Below are 22,100 nucleotides of genomic sequence, written 5' to 3' on the forward strand. Positions count from 1 at the left end.
TCTTGTGTCAACTTGCTGGGCTACGATTCTCTGTGGTTTGGCAATTATGACGTATAATGATGTAATCACTTCCATGATGAGGTCTGCTGAGTAGCTAGTCAGTTGAAAGGGAGTTTCCTTGGGGCTGTGGCCTGCATCCAATATAGGTGGACTTTCTGGCAAGGCTAATGGACTTTTACTTGCTCTGGATCCTGCAGCTGGCTCCTTTTTTACTGACCTCTGGTTCTTGGGACTTGAGCTAATAGCTTACCTTCCATCTTGCCTGCCGATCTTGGGATTCATCAGTCTTCACAGACTGTGAGCCAGATCCCTGCTGTCCAACCTGCCAGTCTTTGGTTCACCAGCCCCTGCAGCTGACCCACAGACTTGAATTTTGTAGCCTCTACAAGCACATGAGCCATTGCCTTGATATAAATCTCTCTCTCTGTCTATGTATTTGTACACATTACTAGTTTTGCTTCTCTAGAAAACCCAGCCTAACACAGTGGATTTTAAAATTTATTCTCTCTTATGGGAGAGTCCTGACTAGTGTGGCGCCTCACTGTGTCAGGAACCCACGCTCTTCTCTAGAATTGCTCCATCATCCAGGCCGACTTGTCCATTAGGCACAGCGCACACAGTACCTAAGGCCCGCGATACTCTTAGGAGACAGTCTCAGTGACCTAGTGCTGCCATAATAAAAAATACCATAAATGAGTAGCTTTAAAGCAGAGAAATTTTTTTTATTGTTTTCTCTTTTTTTTTTCTATTGTACTTTACATGGACGTTTACAGAACAAACTAGTTTCTCATCAAACAGTTAGTACATACATTGTTCTATGACATTGGTTAACAACCCCACGACATGTCAACACGCTCCCTTCTCAACCCTCGGTTCCCTATTACCAGCTTTCCTGTTCCCTGCTGCCTTGCAGTCCCTGTCCCTGAGCTGTTGTGCCCCTTTAGTCTTGTTTTGTTCCATGGGCCTGTTCAATCTTTGGCTGAAGGAGTGACCTCATTACTGAGCTGAAAGAGTGTCCGGGGGCCATACCCTCAGAGTTTCTCCAGTCTCTGTCAGGCCAGCAAGTCTCGTCTTTCATTTTGAGTTAGAATTTTGTTCTACATTTTTCTCTAGCTCTGTTTGGGACCCTCTATTGTGATCCTTGTCAGAGCAGTCAGTGGTGGTACCTGGGCACCACCTAGTTGTTCCGGACTCAGTCTGGTGGAGGCCATGGTAGATGTGGTCCATTAGTCCTTTGGATTAATCTTTCCCTTGTATCTTTAGTTTTCTTCATTCTTCCTTGCTCCTGAAGGCGTGAGACCACTGGAGTATCTTAGATGGCTGCTCACAGGCTTTTAAGACCCCAAACGCTACTCACCAACGTGGAATGTAGAACATATTCTTTATCAACTATGTTACGCCAGCTGAGCTAGATATTCCCTGAGATCATGATCCCCAAAGCCCTCAGCCCAGCAGTTCGGTCTCTCAGGGAGTTTGGATGTGTGTATGGAGCTACCATGACCTTGCCTTGTACAGGTTGTGCTGGCTTCCCCAGTATTGTAGACTGTATTACCCTTCACCAAAGTTTCCACTTATCTATTAAGTGTTTTTCCATCCCCACCCCTCACCTCCCTCGTAACCATCAAAGATTGTTTCTTTTTGTATGTAACCCTTTTCATGAGTATTTACAGTAGTGGTCTCATACAATATTTGTCCTTTTGTGATTGACTTACTTTGCTCAGCATAATGTCCTCCAGATTCATCCATGAATGAGATGCTTCACAGATTCATTGTTGCTCTTTATCGTTGAGTAATACTCCGTTGTATTTATGTACCACCGTTTGTTTATTCATTCATCTGTTGATGGGCATCTGGGTTGTTTCCATCTTTTTGCTATTGTGAACAATGCTGCAGTGAACATGGGTGTGTATATGTCTGTCCGTGTGACGACTCTTATTTCTCTAGGATATATTCCTAGAAGTGGGATTGCTGGATCATATGGTATTTCTATTTCTAGCTTTCTAAGGAAGCACCATATCATTTTCCAAAATGGTTGTATCATTTTGCATTCCCACCAGCAGTGCATAAGAGTTCTGATCTTCCCACAGCCTCTCCAACATTTGTTATTTCCCGTTTTATTTATTCGTGCCAGTAATGCTGGGGTGAGATAGTATCTCATTGTGGTTTTGATTTGCATTTCTCTAAAGGCTAGAGATCATAAGCATTTCCTCATGTGTCTGTTGGCCGCTTGAATGTCATGTTTGTTCATTTCCTTTGTGCACTTTTTAATTGGATTATTTGTGCTTTTGTTGTAGAGGTGTTGGATTTTCTTGTAGATTTTAGAGATTAGACCTTTGCCTGATTTGTAATAGCCAAAAAATTTTTCCCAGTCTGTAGGTTCTCTTTTTACTCTTTTGATGAAGTCTTTTGCTGAGCATAAGTGTTTAATTTTTAGAAGATCCCAGTTATCTAGCTTATCCTCTGGAGCTTGTGTGTTATTGGTCGTGGTTTGTATCCTGTCAATGCTGTGTATTAGGGCTTCTAGCATTGACCCTATTTTTTCTTCTATGAACTTCATGGTTTTTGGCTTTATATTTAGGTCTTTGATCCATTTTGAGGTAGTTTTTGTATATGGTGTGAGGTATGGGTCCTGTTTGTTTTTTTTGCAGATGGACATCCAGTTTTGCCAGCACCATTTGTTAAAAAGACTGTCTTTTGCCCATTTGATGGACTATGGGCCCTTGTTGAAGATCAGGTGACCACAGGTGGATGGTTTTACATCTGGATTCTCAATTCTGTTCCATTGGTCAATGTATCTGTCATTGTACCAGTACCAGGCTGTTTTGACTACCACAGCTGTATAGTAGGTTCTGAGGTCGGGTAGTGCGAGTCCTCCTACTTCATTCTTCTTCTTCAATAGTCCTTTACTTATCCAGGGCTTCTTCCCTTTCCATATAAAGTTAATGATAAGTTTTTCCATCTCTTTAAAGAATTTTGTGAAAGCAGAGAAATTTACTATCTCAGTGTTCAGGTGGCTAGAAGTCCAAATTCAGGGCATGGTTCTGGGTGAGATCCTTCTTTATCTATTTTAGCTTCTAGTAGCCAGCAATCTTTGGAGTTCCTGAGCTTGTAGATCATCTGCCATGTGAACCTGTCTTTATATGGTGTCTTTCCCCTGCATGTGTCTCTGTGTCTATTCTGCTCTTTTTATAACTTGGAAGTGATTAGGTTTAGGACTCACCCTACACTAGTATGACCTCATTAATATAACAAAAGGAAACCCCCTGTATCCAAAAAGGGTTATTTTTACAGGTGCCGGGGTTAGGATTTTAACACATATGGGGGGCGGGGCATAATTCAATCCATAACAGGGTCCATAAAAATGTTTTAATTTTAATATCATTGGGATTCAGAAAGAAAAAGTAAATATAGTAATAATGAATATTCATTAATGAATCCAGCCTGGATTCTATTCACTTTTATACAAACGCAGTTGTAAAATATAATTTTTAGTTATTTATTTTTTATGGAGGAGGGGACCCACAACAGCAAAAGTGTGGTGGTGGTGTTGTTGTTAGGTGCCATCTAGTTGGTTCCAACTCATAGTGATCCTATGCACAACAGAACGAAACACTGCCCAGTCCTGTGCCATCCTCACAATTGTTGTTACGCTTGAGCAATTGTTGCAGCCACTGTCAATCCATCTCGTAGAGGGTCTTCCTCTTTTTTGCTGACCCTCTACTTTACCAAGCACAATGTCCTTCTCCAGGGCCTAATCCCTCTTGATAACATGTCCTAAGTATGTGAGATGTAGTCTCGCCATCCTTGCTTCTAAGGAGCATTCTGGTTGTATTTCTTCCCAGACAGATTTATCATTCTTTTGGCAGTCCGTGTTATATTCAATGTTCTTTGCCAACACCACAATTCAGAGGCGTCAATTCTTCTTCAGTCTTCCTTATTTATCGCGTCCAGCTTTTGCATGCATATGAGGTGACTGAAAACACCACAGGCTTGGGTCAGGTGCACCTTAGTCTTCAAGGTGACACCTTTACTTTTCAACACTTTAAAGAGGTCTTTTGAAGCATATTTGCCCAACGCAATGCATTGTTTTATTTCTTGACTTCTGCTTCCGTGGGTGTTGACTGTGGATCCAAGTAAAATGAAATCCTTGACAACTTCAATCTTTTCTCCATTTATCATGATGTTGCTCATTGGTCCTGTTGTGAGGATTTTTGTTTTCTTTATGTTGAGGTATAATCCATGCTGAAAGCTGTGGTCTTTGTTCTTCATCAGTAAGTGCTTCAAGTCCTCTTCACTTTCAGCCAGCAAGGTTTGTCATCTGCATAATGCAAGTTGTTAATGAATCTTCCTCCAATCCTAACATCCCATTCTTCCTCATAAAGTCCAGCTTCTCGGATTATTTGCTCAGCATACAGGTTGAATAAGTATGGTGAAAGGATACAACCCTGACACACACCTTTCTGGACTTTAAACCACCCAGTATCTCCTTGTTCTGTTCAAACGGTTGCCTCTTGATCTATGTAAAGGTTCCTCATGAGCACAATTAAGTGTTCTGGAATTCCCATTCTTTGCAATGTTATCCATAATTTGTTATGACCCACACAGTCGAATGCTTTTGCATAGTCAATAAAACACAGGTAAACATCTTTCTGGTATTCTCTGCTTTCAGCCAGGATCCATCAGCAATGATATCCCTGGTTCAACGTCATCTTTTGAATCTGTTTTACATTTCTGGCAGTTCCCTGTCGATATACTGCTGCAGCCACTTTTGAATCATCTTCAGCAAAAATTTACTTGGGTGTGGTATTAATGATACTGTTTGATAATTTCCATGTTCAGTTCGATCACCTTTTGTCTTAATCATCTAGTGCAGCTAAACACAAATACCACAAGTGGATGGTTTTAACAAAGAGAAATTTATTTTCTTACGGTCTAGTAGGCTAGAAGTCCAAATTCAGGGTGTCAGCTCCAGGGGAAGGCTCTCTGTCGGCTCTGGAGGAAGGTCCTTCTCATCAATCTTCCCCTGGACTAAGAGGTTCTCCATGCAGGAACACCCGGGTCCAAAAGATGTAGTCTGTTCCAGGTGTTTCTTTCTTGGTGGTATGAGGTCGCCACTCTCTGCTTGCTTCCCTTTCCTTTTACCTCTTGTAAGATAAAAGGTGGTACAGGCCACACCCCAGAGAAACTTCCTTTACATTGGATCAGGGATGTGACCTGAGCAAGAGTGTTACATCCCACCCTAATCCTTTTAACCACAGAGGGGGATTATGATTTATAACACACAGGAAAATCACAAAATGGAGGACAACTACATATGGCCTAACCAAGTTGACACATATTTTGGGGAGACACAATTCATTACACCTTTCTTAGGAATAGGCATAAATATGGATCTCTTCCAGCCGGTTGGCCAGGTAGCTGTCTTCCAAATTTCCTGGCATAGACAAGCGAGCACTTCTAGCACTGCATCCGTTTGTTGAAACATCTCAATTGATATTCTGTCAAGTCCTGGAGCCTTGTTTTTCACCAATGCCCTCAGTGCAGTTTGGACGTCTTCCTTCAGTACCATCGGTTCTTGGTCATATGCTACCTCCTGAAATGGTCGAATGTCTACCAATTCTTTTTGGTATAGTGACTCCATGTATTCCTTCCATCTTCTTTTGATGCTTCCTGCGTTATTTAATATTTTCCCTGTAGAATTCCTCACTATTGCAACTCGAGGGTTGAATTTTTCTTTAGTTCTTTCATCTTGAGAAATGCTGAGCTTGTTCTTCCCTTTCAGTTTTCTAACTCCATGTCTTTGCATGTGTCATTATAACACTTTACTTTGTCTTCTTAAGCCAGCCTTTGAAATCTTCTGTTCAGCTCTTTTACTTCATCATTTCTTACTTTTGCTATAGCTACTTGATGTTCAAGAGCAAATTTCAGTCTCTTTTGACATCCATTATGGTCTTTTCTTGCTTATGGGCTCTTGCTTTCTTCATCCATGATGTCCTTGATGTCATTCTACAACTTGTCTGATCTTCAGTCATTAGTGTTTAACAGGTCAAATCTATTCTTGAGATGGTCTCTAAATTCAGGTGGGATATACTCAAGGTCATAGTGTGGCTCTCATGGACTTGTTCTAGTTTTCTTGAGTTTTAACTTGAACTTGCATATGACCAATTGATGGTCTGTTCCGCAGTCAGCCCCTAGCCTTGTTCTGACTGATGATATTGAGCTTTTCCATCATCTTTTTCCAAGTATATAGTCACCATTTATGCTGGTGAAAAAAGGTATTTGCTATGTAGAAGTTGTTCATCTTCCAAAAGTGTGTTGGCCTCCCAAAAGTCATCAAGTGGCTCTGCCACCATCCCCGGGAAGGTTGTCCTCATCTACATGTCCCATGTGGGCTCAGCAGCCCACCGAAGTGAAAAAACGAGAAGAAGGGGGCATGGCCTTTCTCTTTAAAGGCATAATCTGGAAGTGCATGTCTTATTTTTACTTACAACCCATTCATTGTACAGACCTGAATCACATACCACACCCAGCTATAAAGGAGGCTAAAAAATGCAGTCTCTTTTGGGGGTTACCATGTGCCCAGATAAAAAGTCTATTTTGATGGAGAAAAACGAGGGCAGCTTTTGGGAGAACTTGCTGCCTCTGCTACAGTAGCCTTCCTAGGTGGTCCCAAGGCTCCTTATCCGATTCCAACTCGTGGCGACTCCACGTGTGTTAGTGTAGGACTGCTCAATACAGTTTTCAAGGCTATGACCTTTCGGAAGCTGTAAAAATGGTGTGAGGATGACGTCTGACCTCTAATTTCACAAGAGGGAAAGACAATCAAGATCAACAGCCCAAGGCTGATTCCTATGAGGTGGAAGTCAGACATGCCTCGTCTCTCCTCCATCTTTACCAATTCTGACACCAATTGTCCCTCACACAGCACTCTCTACTCCCTTGCTGGGTTTGATAATTCATTGCAATGGCCACACAGAACTCGCAGACAATACTCACGATTATGGAGTTTATTAGGGAAGTAACAGGTTACAGTTCAGGCTCAGGAACACTCAGGATACAGTTCTTCCATCAGGACAGCTCTTCTCAGCCATGCCCAGAGGCATGGCTCTGTCTGACCCCTTGGCCTCTGCCCTGCTCAGGCAAGTGTTACAAAGCTCTTTTAGCTCTGCCAGTTAAGTACTCCAAGGCACTCCACTCCGCTGATAAGGCTCTACCCAAAGGCACTCAGCTCTAGTTCCATTGGTCGGCAAACCTAGCTCCACCAAGTGCCTGGAGACACCTTACTCTGCCAGCAAGCCTCCTCCCTGAAGCACTCATCTTTCTCCATGGGCCAGGAAGCCCACCATGCCGTCTCCTGCTGGTCTCCTGCCAGTCTCCTGGTTCCGCTGCCTCTGCTGCTGCGGTTTCTCTGCCACTGCTTCTCACCGTCTTCAGTGTTACAGCTCTCTCTCTCTCGGTCCCCTGGTTCCAGGAGCTTCCCAGGGCAGGGATCCTGGGTCCACAGGACATGCTCCACTGTTGGCTTTCCATTGTTGGTGGTGGTGAGATCCTCTGCTTCCCACCTCTGGGATGGCTGGTTTTAAGCCTAGTGGGATGGCAAAATTGACCAATCCCGTTGGTGAGCTGCAATTACCTAATTTGAACAGTCCCACCCAATCACTTGGGCGGGAGTTACAAGACCATGGCGAGAAAGGTCACACAAAAGTGATCCATTTCACCACAGAAGCAGATTGCCAGGCCTTTCTTCCTAGTCATCGCTGGGTGGACTTGAACCTCCAACCTTCTGGTTAGCAGCTGAGTGTGTTAACTGTCTGCACCACTTATGGGCTCCCACTAAAGCACATGCTTTCCACTTTGCCACAGTTCCCACCTGTGGATATCTACTCATTTATCTGCCTGCCTGGCCTCTTTTAGGCATCTGAGTTTCAGACCCCTGGGTTAAAGAGATTAGAGTGTGTCCAAAGGTAGACAAGAAAACCAAGGTGAGCTGGGCCCAGGTTTATCTTGCTCTCTGGTTTATCTTCAGTACATAGCATAGAGTCTGGTACAGACTGGAGGAACCCCCGGACACTCTGTTAACCCAGACCTAAAACCATTCTGGAAGCACACTCTTCAGACAAAGATTAGAGTGGGCTATAAAACATAAAGTAATACTTGCAAAGGTATGCTTCTTAGTTCAAGCAGGTACACAAGCCCAAACGGGCAGTTCCTGCCCGGAGGCAGGATAAGAAGGCAGAAAGGGACAGGAGCTGGTTGGATGGACACAGGAAACCTGGGTGGAAAGGGGGAGTGTGCTGTCACATTATAGGGATACCAACTAGGGTCACATAACAATATGTGTATATATATTTGTATAAGAAGTTAACTTGAGCTGTAACCTTTCACCTAAAGCACAATAAAAAAAACAAAAAAAAACGTGCACATTCAGCCTCTGCAGGCTTGGGAAACAACAACCTAAAATGTCTGCCCTTTCTTTTCATAATATTTTTTTAGCTTGATTTCTTTGGTCCTGATTCTAATTTTTTGTGTGTGGGACCAGATATGAAGGCTTTTAATATCGAGCATTAAAGGTTAATTTTAATTTCTCTGCATAAAAGGTAATTTTCCACTTGGTTTGCAATATTATAATACGGACTCATTATTTATAAATTTTTATTAGGGAAAATTTAAAACACATAAAGAAATAAAAAAATCGAATAATGAATCTGCCACATACCCATCATCTAGCTTCAACAATTATTAATTTACAGCTAAGCTTACTTCATTTACACCAACTTTTCCCTGTCATCAGATTATTTTTAAGCAAATCTAAGACAATGTATCACTATATTTGTAAATATTTCAGTATGTATCTCTGTATCAGTTGTTGATCACTGTATAACAAATAACAAGCCACCTGAAATCATCGTGGCTTACAACAATCACCATTCATTCGCTCACAAGTCTGTATCTTAGGCCGGGCCGGGCTGGGCCGGGCTGGGCTGGGCGGTTCCTCTAATGGTCGCTCCTGTGGTGACTCATGTGGCTTCAGTCATCTGGTAGCTTGAGTGGGGTTGGAGGGTCTCAAATGGCCTCACTCGACACGTCTGAGGCTTGATTGCTGGCTCTCAGTTGGGCCTCTCTACATCATTGCTCGCCATTCCGTAGTGTAACTCAGGCCTCCATACATGGCAGCCGGGCATTCTGAGAGGGAGAAATGGAAGCTGCATAACCTCTTGAGGCCTGGGCTCCAGAACCTCATTCTACATAGGTCAAAGCAAATCACAGTGTCAGCCCAGATACAAGGGGGAGAGAAGTAGATTCCACCTTTTGATGGGAGGAACTGAAAAATACTGTAATCGTATTTTTCAATTAACACAGTCTCTAAAAGATAAGGACTCTATTTTTGAGACAGAACCACAATCCCATTATCAAACATTATATATATATATATAATATACTATAGTGTAAAGACTTATTATTGATTTGTAACTTCAGAATAAAAATGTCAATACAAATATAGCGATGTTTTAGGATAGTTTTTTTTTTTTTTAATATTATTAATATCTACCAAAAACATCTGAATAACCAAAACCAAACCAAACCAGCTGCTGTTGCGTTGACTCAGATTTAAGGTGACCCCGTGTGTATCAGAGTAGAACTGTGCTCCACAGGGTTTTCAGTGACTCATTTTTCAGAAGTAGATCTTCAGGCCTTTCCTCTGAGGCACCTCTGGGTGGACTTGAAACCGCCGTCCTTTGGTTAGCAGGGAGCTCAGTAGCCATTTGTACCATCAGGGACTCCTAAGCCTGAACAGACACACAGTAATTGCCAAGGTTTATCTCTAACGTTCCTAACTGGCTCCTCAAAGAAGCTACTGTAATAGGCGCAACTTTCAATAAACACTAAAATACTTCATGATTAAAAGAATGGAGGAGTCTCATTTAAGAAATTATGTATTTAATTCACTGCAATTTGCTTTCTAATTTGCTGAATAATAACGCATCTGGACTATTAAAATGTTTATTCATGTTGTAATTTCTGAGAGTTTAGATAGACAGAGAGACACTAACTGGGGCCAGATCCCTGACATCCTCAACAATGGTTCTAAATGTGCCTTTGTGACAAGCAATGACAGCTGCAGACCGTGACCGCTGCCAGTCTATAAGTGGCTAAGAAATCCCAAATGCCTGGAAGTTGGTCAGGTGCAAGCTGTGGCCAGCTAACAGGGCTCCCTCCTCATAGCATTTTTAATAGTAGAGTCACTTTATTAACAATTGAGGTAATGAGTACATAATTGGTCTTATCAACAGCAAAACGACCTTTAGAAAAGGGATTCAAAACTAACTGGCAGTAGAGAGAATTTACCAAAGCTACAATCTAAGGAGAGGTGAGCTCTTTGGAGGGCAGAAATCCTTATGGAACCTGGGAGGAAGTATCACTAGGCAAGAGTTATAAGGGCTCAGAGTCCTGACTTTGGAGTAGATAGCTTAGCTGCCTGTTACTGTGTGACCTTAGACAAGTTACTTAGCTTCTCTGAACTTCAATTTTCTCTAGAGTTGTTTTTTTTTTTTTAAGTTGTGGTAAAATATATAACGCAAAAAAAAAAATTTTCTCTTTTAACCAGTCTCAGGTGTATAATTCAGTGACATTAATCACACCCAACATGCTGCGCGACCATCACCACTATCCATTCCCCCCTCTCAAATTTTATCACTCCAAACAAAGACCCAATACCTCTTAAGCAATAACTCCCCATCATGTTGCTGGTTTGAAGATTAAATGAAACAAAGTGTATAAAATATTTAGTGGCAAGCCTGGCTCATTTAAGCATGAGATACATGACAGCTATTATTAGGGACTATGTCTGAATCATCCCAGCTCCTACCAAAGTGCTCAGCACAGTATAGATGGTCAGTTAATGTTTGTTCCATTAATGTTAACAGACTGAATGCGATTTTGCTCATTATCCCCTGACTGGTCACATTCCTCTCTTGGAAAGCCTGACCCTGCCTCTCCCATAGCCCATCTGGTCCCATGGCTGCCTGTTTGGCCACAGCTGACTGTGCCAAGCGTGGACACCAGACTCAGGCAGCCACAATAAGGTGCTGTTGGGCTCCAGAGCTGTGAGATCCTGTAGACCAGAGTTTGGCAAAATATAGCCCTTAGGCCAAATCTAGCCCACTGCCTAATTTTGTAAACAAACTTTTATTAGAACACAATCACGCCCAGCATTATCCATGGCTGCTTTCGCCCTACGACAGTAGAGTTAAGAAGTTGTGACAAAGACCATATGGCCCACAAAACCTAAAAAATTTACTACTTGTCCCTTTACAGAAAAAGTTTGCCAACCCCTTTTGTAGGCTAACAACTGGCAACCATTTTTGGCCTTTTGCACATTAAAAAATAATTAAGAAAGCCAATCTATAGAGAGAAAGTAGGAGAATGGCAAAGAAAACAGACTATTTGGACACAGAAAGTGAGAGAGCAAGAGCAAGGAGTGGGAGAGATGACGAGAAGCTGGCCTCTTCCAAGGTGGCTCACTCTCATGGCTGTAAGTTAATGTGTTGGCTGTGGGCAAGAGGCCTTAGTTCCTCACCACATGCACTTCCCACAGGACTCCTTGAGCATCTTTATGAAATTGCAGCTGGCTTCCCCTGCAGTGACTGACCCAAGAGGCAGCAAGGTGAAAGTTGCAATGTCTTTCATGACCTAACTTCAGAAGCCACACGCTGCTATTTCCACATGAGTCCTATTGGCTACATACAGGCCAGCCCTCTTCAGTGTGGGAGGGGACCCCATCAGGGCATGAGTGCCAGGAGGGGAGAATCACTGGAGGCAACTGATGACCTTCCAATGCCTGAAATGCACCTCTGAACTTCCTGCAGGGATTCAGTGAGGTTCTGCTTACTCTTACAAGAACCTCTCTTTTTAACTTGAGGTAACAAGTGTATTTCTAAATCTTTCCAACAAACAAATTCTGACTAAGAAAGTGATGAAGGCAGAAAAAGACACTATATTTGTCCTAATACCGCTTATTAAATGTTATGGATTAAATTGTTTCCCCCCAAAATAGGTGTTGGAATCTTAACCCCTATACCTGTGGATGTAATCTCATTTGGGGGTAGAGTTTTCTGTCATGTTACTGAGGCCATATCATGTAGTGTGTGTGCTAAACCTAATCATTTCTGAGTTATAAAAAGAACAGATTAGATAATGAATAGAGCATAAACAGGGGAAGACAGACACCACATGAAGATTGCCAAGGAACTGAGGAACACTGGGGGATAAGGATCTTCCCCCGGGGCAACAGAGACCCTAAAGCTGGGGCCCTGAGTTTGGACTTCTACCCTCCAGAACCATGAAAAAATAAATTTCTGTTCTTTAAAGCAACCCACTTGTGATATTTCTGTTACAGCAGCACTAGGTAACTAAGACATTAAATGTAGGTCTCCGAGGTCTTGCCCTTCCAGGGGTCTTCTCGGTAGTTGCCTGACTGTTCCTGTCATGGGGCATTCCACCATAACCTCTACTCATCTATGCAACAAGAGTGACTGTCAGGCCCTGGGTATATGGTCATGAACAAAGACACAGACCCTGCCCCCTGGAACTTCTATTCCAGTGTGGGGAGGCAAACACTAAGGAAGCACGTGATTCATCAGGTGGTGATAGTATGATAAAGATAAATTAGTGTGTGTGTCGGGGGGGAGTGTTGTTTTATATAGGGTGGCCAGGAAAGGCCTCTCTAATGAGGTGATAGTTGAGCAAAGACCTAAACAAAGAGAGGGAGGGCTGCAGGGTTTTGCTGTGAAACCAAGAAACGGACAGTAGGAGAGGGATGTGGGACCAGGGAGAGCCTTGTCTGGTGGGACTACACGTCCCCACCAGCCGTCTGTCAGTTGTCTAATCTGGTGGCTTGTGTGTTGCTATGATGCTGGAAGCTATACCACCAGTATTTCAAATACCAGCAGAGTCATCCATGGTGGACAGGTTTCAGTGTGCTTCCAGATTAAGACAGACTAGGGAGAAAGGCCTGGAGATCCACTTCCAAAAGTTGGCCAAGGAAAACCTTACAGATCACAACCAAATATTGCTCAGTATAGTACTGGAAGATGAGCCTCCTAGGTTGGAAGTCACTACACAATAGTTGCAATAATGGACTCAAACATGACAACAATCATGAAAATGGCACAGGGTCGGGCAATGTTTTGTTCTGTTGTACATGAAGTCACCATGACAACTAAGAACATGTCCAGTGGCCAAGGAGCAGCTCAAGATACAGGGATGCAGGAGAGAGAAGACATGGAAGGCGGAGGACAGTGAAAGAAGATGCACTGGATTCTGAGTGCAGCGGGAGGCTGAGGAGGGTAGAGGGGTTCTGGAGGTTTCAGGAAGAAGAAAAAGCTGATGAATGACTACACTATTTCTGAACAACTATGCAGAAAATAACCTATGACAGCAGTATATCTGAACCTTTAATGTGGCTCTTGATCACCTGGGGATCTCACTAAAATGCAGATTCTGATTCAGTAGGTCTGAGGTGGGGCCTGAACTTCTGTATTTGTATCAAAGTCGCCAGCGTTGCCTGCACTGTCGGTCCAGGGACCTCATTTTGAGTAGGGAGGGAAGTGTGTAGGATTTCTGGGCAGTGCGTAGGGACCTTTGAGGTTTGTGGCCATCAGTTTAAAGTGAGAACATTCACCCCTGCTTGTTGGGTGCATACAGGGATGGAGTAAGGGGACAGTTGGATTTCACCAAGGCTAAGGCTTGACTGTTCAAGCACAGAGTGACTAAGAAGAGAGAGGCAAGGAGTTAGTGGTATTTAGGAAGACACATTTTTAAAGATGGGCCATTTAAGCTGGGCCAGGAAGGAAGTGAAATTAAGAGATGATGAATGATGAGAGAGTGACTGGCCAATGAAGCATGGGTGTTGAGAAGGTCAAAGAATGGCTAGAGAGCACGAGACTCAGCAAGCTAGAAAGAGAGAAAGCGATGGTCAGGAAGCAGGGGGCTGGAAATGGAGATTTGGAGGTGACGAGGTTATTGGTGATGACAAGGATAAGCATGTGCTCTCCAGAGTGGGAGGCTAAGGCTCCTCTGAGGTAAGGAGATCAAGGGACTGTGAGGCCAAAGTGTTCGATGAATCATTCTCCAGCTAGTGACAGAAGAGGCTGGTGAGCGTGATGACAGACAGCCCAGTACTCAAGTCCTTAATGAAGGAGGTGTGATGAGGAGGCTGGCAGGTGAAAGCCACCAGGAGGGGTGGCAGGTCTTTTAGTCTGATGGCAAGAGCATCAAGGGAGCTGTGTGCCGGCATTCTGCCAAGTGCCAGGGGTACAAGAAGGACACAGTCTCTGCCCTCGTGGAGCACACAGCTTTGTGAGACAGGTGGGAATTAAACAAATACTTGGACATTTAAATGAATAACTATAAATTACAATAAGTGTAATGAAGTAAAATTAAAAGATACTAAGAAAATATGTAACGGGAAAATATGACTTAGTCTCAGGGCTTTGAATTGATTCATTCTGGTTCTAACTCCTGCTGAGAATTTGCATATCTAACAAGTTCCCTGTAAGTTACACATGAGAATCACCTGGGGGCCTTGTTAAACTGTAGATTCTGATTCAGTATATCTGGGGTGGAAATGCAAATTCTCAGCAGGGGGGACTTGTTAGAAATGCAGATTCTCAGCAGGGGTCGGAAGCAGAAAAAAACAGTTGGAAGTCCTGCTTAGTCTGAAGGGTGAGTGAAGGTCTGTCTGAGAAAATGAGATTGAACCTGAGCCCTGAAGCCTACCAGATGAAGAGTGGAGGAAGAGTGTATATGGCAGAAGGAACAGCTTTTGCAAAGGCTGTGAGGTGGAAGGACTTCGGCAAGTACAAGGAACTGAACCAATTCCACCGTTTCTGAAACATTGTATTGGGGAGAAGCATCCTCAGACCAGGCTGGAGAGGCCCACATGGACAAGATCATGTATGGCCCATGAGCAGTGCAAGGATTTAAAATTTTATCCTAAGTATAATGGGAAGCCAGGAAGGGTTGCAGGCAGGGAAGTTATATGATCCAACTGAGATTTTGAAAAGATCTTTCTGACTTGTTTGTAGAGAAAGGATTGGAGGGATGTTCAGTGGCTTTAGGAAACTATTATACTTCTTTAGACAAGAGGTTGTCAGGTGTGGTGACTGGACCACTAGCATCAGTATCATAGGGAACTTGTTGGAAATGCACATTCCTGGGCTCCACCCCAGACCTGCAATCTGAGCTTTAACAGGCTTTCCCAGTGATTCTGATGCAAGTGAAAGTCAGACAGGAGAATATGGTGACTTGGTTTTGGGCAGTAGAGAGGGGGTGGGCGGAGCTGCATTCTGAGGTGAAAAGAGGAGGACAGGCACTGGGATGTACGGGCAAGGGAGTGGGGGAGCCAGGTGTATGGGAGGAGGAAATGGACAGATGGAAAAACCCTTTTCTGAATGGGAAAGGATGGAGGAGAATCAGCTCGTAGGGCAAGATCAAGGGTTTAGTTCTCTACATTGTCCAGGGCAAACACATCCCTAAGAAGTTGGTTGGAAGGTGAAGTTGTGGGTAAGACCCACATCCCATGCTGAGTCCGGGCACAGAATCAGAGATGTGCTCCTGCAGGATTACTGCATTGGCTGCTTAATGAGCTGGTTAAGTTTTCAACATTCCACACTTCTGGATGGGGCCTGGTGGGAAGAGCACCAGGCTTGAAATCAAGAGGACTCAGGCTCCTGGTTTGCACTTCCTAGCAAGTCATTTCATCTCTGTTAGCTCCAGTTTCCACATCTGTAAAATGGGGATTACAGTATCTTGTCAAAAAAACAAAAACAGTTGAGTCAGTTCGGACTCATGGCGACCCCATGTGTGCCAGAATAGAACTGTGTGCCATAGGATTTTCAATAGCTGGTTTTTCAGAAGTAGACTGCTAGGTCTTTCTTCCAAGGCACCTGTGGGTGGATTTGAACCTCCAACCTTTTGGATGGCAACCAAATGTGTTAACCATTTACACCACCCAGGTACTTCAAAAGGGCCACCATTAGAGTCAAATGAGCCAATGCCAATAAAATCCAATAGTAACTCTAATCATTTTACAAATACAAGGTGGTATTCTAATATTCTAATATCAGAACCACTTTTCTGGTTGCTAGGGGCCCATTTGCGGTGATACAATGGCAGTGGAAAGATGACCAATCCCTCCAAATACATTTTTCCTTCCTGGTCATAACCTGCAATTTCACTATATGAGGTCATTCCTTTCATTGGACATCGCACCCTGAAAAATGCAAGTACCCCTGGGAACGTAACACTCTTTACATAAAATATTTATCATTATTTACCACGGACCTCATGCTGTGTTTTGCATCCATCGTTTCATGTGGTTCATAGTAACTTTGTGCAGTAGATATTGCTATCCTTCCTTCACTGATGAAGAATCTAGGCTCAGAGACCCGGTAACTTGCCCAGATTCACACAGCTTATGAACGGTAGCACCTGACTCTTGTCTTACCTGTCTCTGAACATGGTACTCTCCCCCTGATCCTGCAGGCAGGTTTGGATTGGGAGGATTAGGCCAGGCATGGGGAGAAGGAAGGTGCTGAGGCCTGAGACCTGAAGAGGTGGCTGCTTGACTCCACCCAAGGACAGTCATCGTTCTATAAACGGCCACTTCTACTCAATGGCAGTGGGTTTGGTTTTGGTTTGCTATGACTGTCAGAGTCCCTGGGTGGTGCAAATAGTTAATGCACTCGGCTGCTAACCAAAAGGTTGGAGGTTCGAGGCTCCCCAAAGATGCACTGGAAGAAGGTCCCGGTGATCTACTTCCAAAAAGTCAGCCACTGAAGAACCCTGGGGCGCACAGGTCCAACCTGACCCACGTGAGGTTATCAGGAGTCGGAATCAACTCAACAGCAACTGATTCGGTTTGGCTTATTATGACTTTTACTTGCAAACACCTTTCAGTGTCTGGCTCCGTGACACTTGTCTTAGTTACTTAGCGCTGCTGTAACAAAAATACCACAAGTGTGTGGCTTTAAAGAACAGAAGTTTATTTTTTCACAGCTCTAGATGCTAAAACTCTGAATCAGGGTCTCAGCTGTGTTGAGTCCTTCTGTGAACCTCTAGTTCTGGTGTCTGCCTGCAATCCTTGGCACTCCTTGGCGTCTGTCGTCCCCCAGGTGTGTCTGTGTGTCTATCCTGTTCTTTTTATAGCTCAGAAGTAATTAAATTGGGACCTACCCTTTTCTGCTATGGCCTCATTAACATAACAAAAGAAAACCCCTATTTCCCAACAGGGTCATATTTACAGGAACAGGGGTTAGGACTTCAACACATGTTTTGGGGAGACATAATTCAATTCATAACAACACTCAATAATATTTACTCAATATTGGTGACGACATCTTTGAACAAAGATATCAGAAGAGCAAAAGCCCAGGGAGGGTGTCAGAGGCAGGTGGACTTCCCTGAGGCCTGCTAACTTCCAGAACAAGCACAGTGGGAAGGGGCAGGAAGGGAGGCTCTCATGGCCCTGGGGTCTTTTTGCCAGGGATCTCAATACAGTTTATTTTGCACATGGACAGTCTTATGCCTTGAGAACTGTGTGGTCTGTGGGCTGGGGTGGGGAGAGAGTTGAGGAGTTTCAAGGCTGTAGCAGTTGCTGACACCAGCCTGTGATATTAAAGACCAGCAGAGCCAGAAACGAGGCCGTGGTCTTTAGTTTACAAACAGAAGCCAAGGGCCTTGTTCAGTCTCAGGGCTGGTTCATGTAAGAGAGGACTAGCCTCCTGGATCTTGTGCTTCTAATGACTCTGCCTCTTAAATAGAATTGCTACAGAGCCAAACAACCACAAAAACTCAGATGGAATTGGCATCCTTTGTATGTCTTTGAGCATGACATTTATAAAGGCATGTTTTCTGAGCATCTGTGAGCGCCACTCTGCTGGCTTACAGATGTCCTGTAAGCAGGCCCGGGCCATGCCTGCCTCTCGTGGTCACACGCTGTGGGCTCTGACCTCTTGGTGGGAGGGATGGGTGGATGGATGGATGGATGATTGCAGGAAGGAGTTGGAGGATATCACATGGACAGCCTCAGAATACAAATTCAGCGACACAGAGCATCAAATTAGCATTGGTTAGTTTTCACAGGGAAAAAACCCTCAGTGAGATGAATTGACACAATAACCACAACAATGGATCGAAACTACCAATGATCATGAAGATGGCACAGGACCAGGCACGTTTCATTCTGTTCCGCATGGGATCGCAGCCGACTTGATGGCAACGAGTAACAAGCTGTAACATTCCCTTCGTGGCACAGAGCGGAGCCCTGGTGGTGCAGTGCTTAAGAGCTTCTGAGAGCTATGGCTGCTAACCAAGAGATCGGCAGTTCAAATGTGCCAGCCGCCCCTTGGAAACCCTTCAGGGCAGTTCTACTCTGGCCTGTACGGTATCTAGGAGTTGGAATCGACTTGATGGCAACGGTTTGGTTTTTTTTTTTTTTTGGTTTTAGTGGCACAGAAGCCACTTCTGAGTTTTTGTGGTTGTTCGGTTCTGTAGCAATTCTATTTAAGAGGCAGGGTAATTGGAGGCACAAGAGCCAGGAGGCTAGTCCTCTCTTACACCAACCAGCCCTGAGACTGGACAAGGCCCTTGGCTTCTGTTTGTAAAATAAAGACCACGGTCTCCTTTCTGGTTCTTTTCTTGGGGGAAAAATTTTACATTGTCCAGCAGTGGACATTTAGCAGCCAATTTCTGTAGTCACCGTTGTTGTTATTTGAATGTGTCCTGGCTCCTTTAATGGAGGGGCACTAGACAATTAAAACTGCCACCCCTAAACAGTCCTCACTCACTCCTTTAGAGTGGCTGGGAGAAAACAACCATCTTGAGGGTTAACGAACGGGTGAAAAGCAATTAACCCTCAACTCCTTCGCTTTCTTTTTTTTTTTCCGTTCCTTCGCTTTCAGAATAAATTGGGCAGTAAGAATTTACCAGGGCACTGGGGCTGGGGGCTGGTGATAGCGGTAGGTTCAGGGGCAAGAAAGAAAGTAATAACGACTATTCTGGGATCTTTTGCTGCGCCCATGATGAGGTCTGCAAGTCACCTGGCACTTCTGGGGAGCTGGACGCTTGCGGTATCCTCAGGCCACAAAGGTGTTCTGCTGGCGTTAGAGTCAGGTAACTCTAAGTGCAATTCCCGTGAACCATGTGACCCTACTAGGCTCGTTACTTAACCTCTCTGAGCCTTTACTGACTCATCGGTGAAGGAAAACAGGCCTGCCCAGAGGAAGTGACTTACCCACATAGGGCGTCAGGGCTCGCTTAGCACAGCGCCTGCACGTGGTGGGTCTCACCCCGGGCGGGCGGGCGGGCCTCCGCTGGGTTACTGCCAGGAAGCGCGGCAAGGAGGACTGCCAGAGGCCAGAGGCAAACGCTACCCGCGGCAGCTTTCGAGGGCACTCCGCCCATGTGGGTTTTGGAGACAGCACGCCCCCTAGAGGCCGACCTCCTGAACAAGGGTTGCTTCCAAAAGAGGGATGAATAAAAAGCTTTGGGGTGCCCGAGGTCAAAGCTTAGGAGCCTTGGTGACGCAGTGGTTAGGCGCTTGGCTGTTAACTGAAGGGAATCTGCCGGAGAAAGATGTGGCAGTCTGCTTCCATAAAGATTGTAGCTTTGGAAACCCTATGGGGTTTCTACTCTGTTGTACAGGGTCGCTGTGAGTTGGAATTGACTTGACAGCAATGGGTTTTAGGCCAGTGCAGAGCGTGGAAGACAGAGCAATCCAGAGGGGCAAAGCTTTTTACTTGTTTCCTGGAGGCCTAGAGCGGATCCTATCTGGACTAGCCTGTGTCTCCAGGCTGACGAGAAGAGCACAGTCAGCTAACCTGAAAAGCTACTTGGCTTGTTCAAAGGGGAAAGATTCTAATTCAACTAACATTTATTGCGCATCTACTATGTGCTAGGTGCTTTCACTTACATTGTCTTATTTAACCTTCTTAGTAACCTGTGATGGAGGGTTTATCTTCTGTTTTTCTGATAAGGAAACTGAAACGCTCTGAAGGAAGTGTTTGTACACAGTTGAAATATGGCTGCCCTAGGATTTAACCCAGAACTCCTGATTCTAAGCCTAATGCCTGGCTGTGTACTTGAGCAGTGACTCCCAAACTTGAGTGTATATTGGATTTACCTGCAAAATTAAAAAAAAAAAAACATACTGATGCCTGGGTTCCACCCTCAGAGATTGTGACTAATTGGCTTGGGGTGTATCTTAGCATTGGGGTTTTTCTGAGAAGTAGCCAAGGTTAGAACCACTGGCTTCCAGCACCTTCCCACCACCATTTACAGGCTCCACGTCAGAGCAAGGCTACCTCTCTCCTTGCTTTGCTGTCAGGGAAAGGAGGCCAAATTTATCTTGAGTACCCCAGCCCTGGCCCAATTTCTGTAATCCCCGCTCCTTTTTTTTTTTTTAAATCCTTTAACATCTGCTCCTCACACGTGTGAGAATCAGGGCCTAGCACAGTGTCCGGGACACAGTAGGTTTTCATCAACGTCTGATAAAGAAGGAGGGGAAAGAATTGTGTAGGAAGAAACGCAAAGGGATATTTAGTAAGTAGGATAATTCTTGCACAAGAGGTATTTCTTGACAAGGAGAATTTCCTGGGACCCACTGGAGGAGAACATTAATACAAATAGTGCCCAAAGGTGGATAATCTGCCAGGGATTTGCCTCCTGTTAATACCAAGCAAGAGTAGCCTCAAATCATATCCACAAACTTAGATTCAGTAGTTGTGCTTGAGTGTGGACAAATTAATGTTGGATTATTGCTTCCCCTTACCCCTTAACCTCCCAGCCTGGCAAATGACAGTCTAAGAGTGTCTCCTCCTGGGACTGAATATCCCTGGGAGACAGTGAAGCCATGGCTCACACTGTTGCTTTGTGAGATGGGGAGTGAGAGACAGCAGTTTTCATTCAGTTGATAGAAAAAAATTTAAATGCCTGACAACACCCAGTATTGGAAAGGAAGTAGAGCCAAGAATCTCTTAGTCAATGCTGATGGTAGTGTAATTACTTTGGAATACAGTTTGGCATTTTCTTCTAAATTTGAAAACTTACATACCCAATGACCCAACAATTCCATTCTTAGGTATAGACCCAACAGAAACAATTTCACGTGTAACAAGTGACTGTGTAAGACAGTTCACAGTATTTCTGTTCACAATAGCAAAAACTTGCAAAGAACCCAAAAGCTGAGCTCTACAGGACAGAATGAGTAAGTTGTAATAAATTCACACAATGGGATGCTATTCAGTGGTTGAAATGGATGAACTACAATAACACATAAAAATATAAATGAATCTTAGCTGCATAATATTAAGAAAAGTAAACACCAAAACAGTTACATACAGCGTGATATCCTTTTTAAAAGTTAACGATGACTAAGATAGAAATATTTCCTTTTTAGGAATACAAATAGATGCAATTAAACTATATAAAAAAGAAAGCAAGGCCATAGTTAACATGGAATTTAGGATGGTGGCTACCTAGAGTGGGGAAAGGCAGAGGAATAGTACTGGGGAGTCAACCAAATGGTTGTTGTTGTTCCCACTCACAGCGACACTGTATGCAACAGAACAAAACGCTGCCTGGTCCTGTGCCATTCTCATGATCGTTGTCATGCTTGAGTCCATTGTTGCAGTCACTGTGTCAGCCCGTCTCATTGAGGGTCTTCCTCTATTTTGCTGACCCTCCACTTTATCAAGCGTGATGTCCTTCTCCAGGCACTGATCCCTCCTGATAGCATGTCCAAATTACATGAGACAAAGTCTCGCCATCCTCGCTTCTAAAGAGCATTCTGGCTGTACTTCTTCCAAGACAGATTTGTTCATTCTTCTGGCAGTCCATGGTATCTTCAATAGTCTTCACCAACACCACAATTCAAAGGTGTCAGTTCTTCTGTCTTCCTTATTCATTGTCCAGCTTTCACACGCATATGAGGCAGTTAAAAATATCATGGCTTGGATCAGGCACACCTTAGTTCTCAAAGTGACATCTTTGCTTTTTAACACTTCAAAGAGATCTTTTGCAGCAGATTTGCCCAATGCAAT

The sequence above is a fragment of the Loxodonta africana genome, chromosome 17 (assembly GCF_030014295.1).
Source record: "Loxodonta africana isolate mLoxAfr1 chromosome 17, mLoxAfr1.hap2, whole genome shotgun sequence".
Lineage (NCBI taxonomy): Eukaryota > Metazoa > Chordata > Mammalia > Proboscidea > Elephantidae > Loxodonta > Loxodonta africana.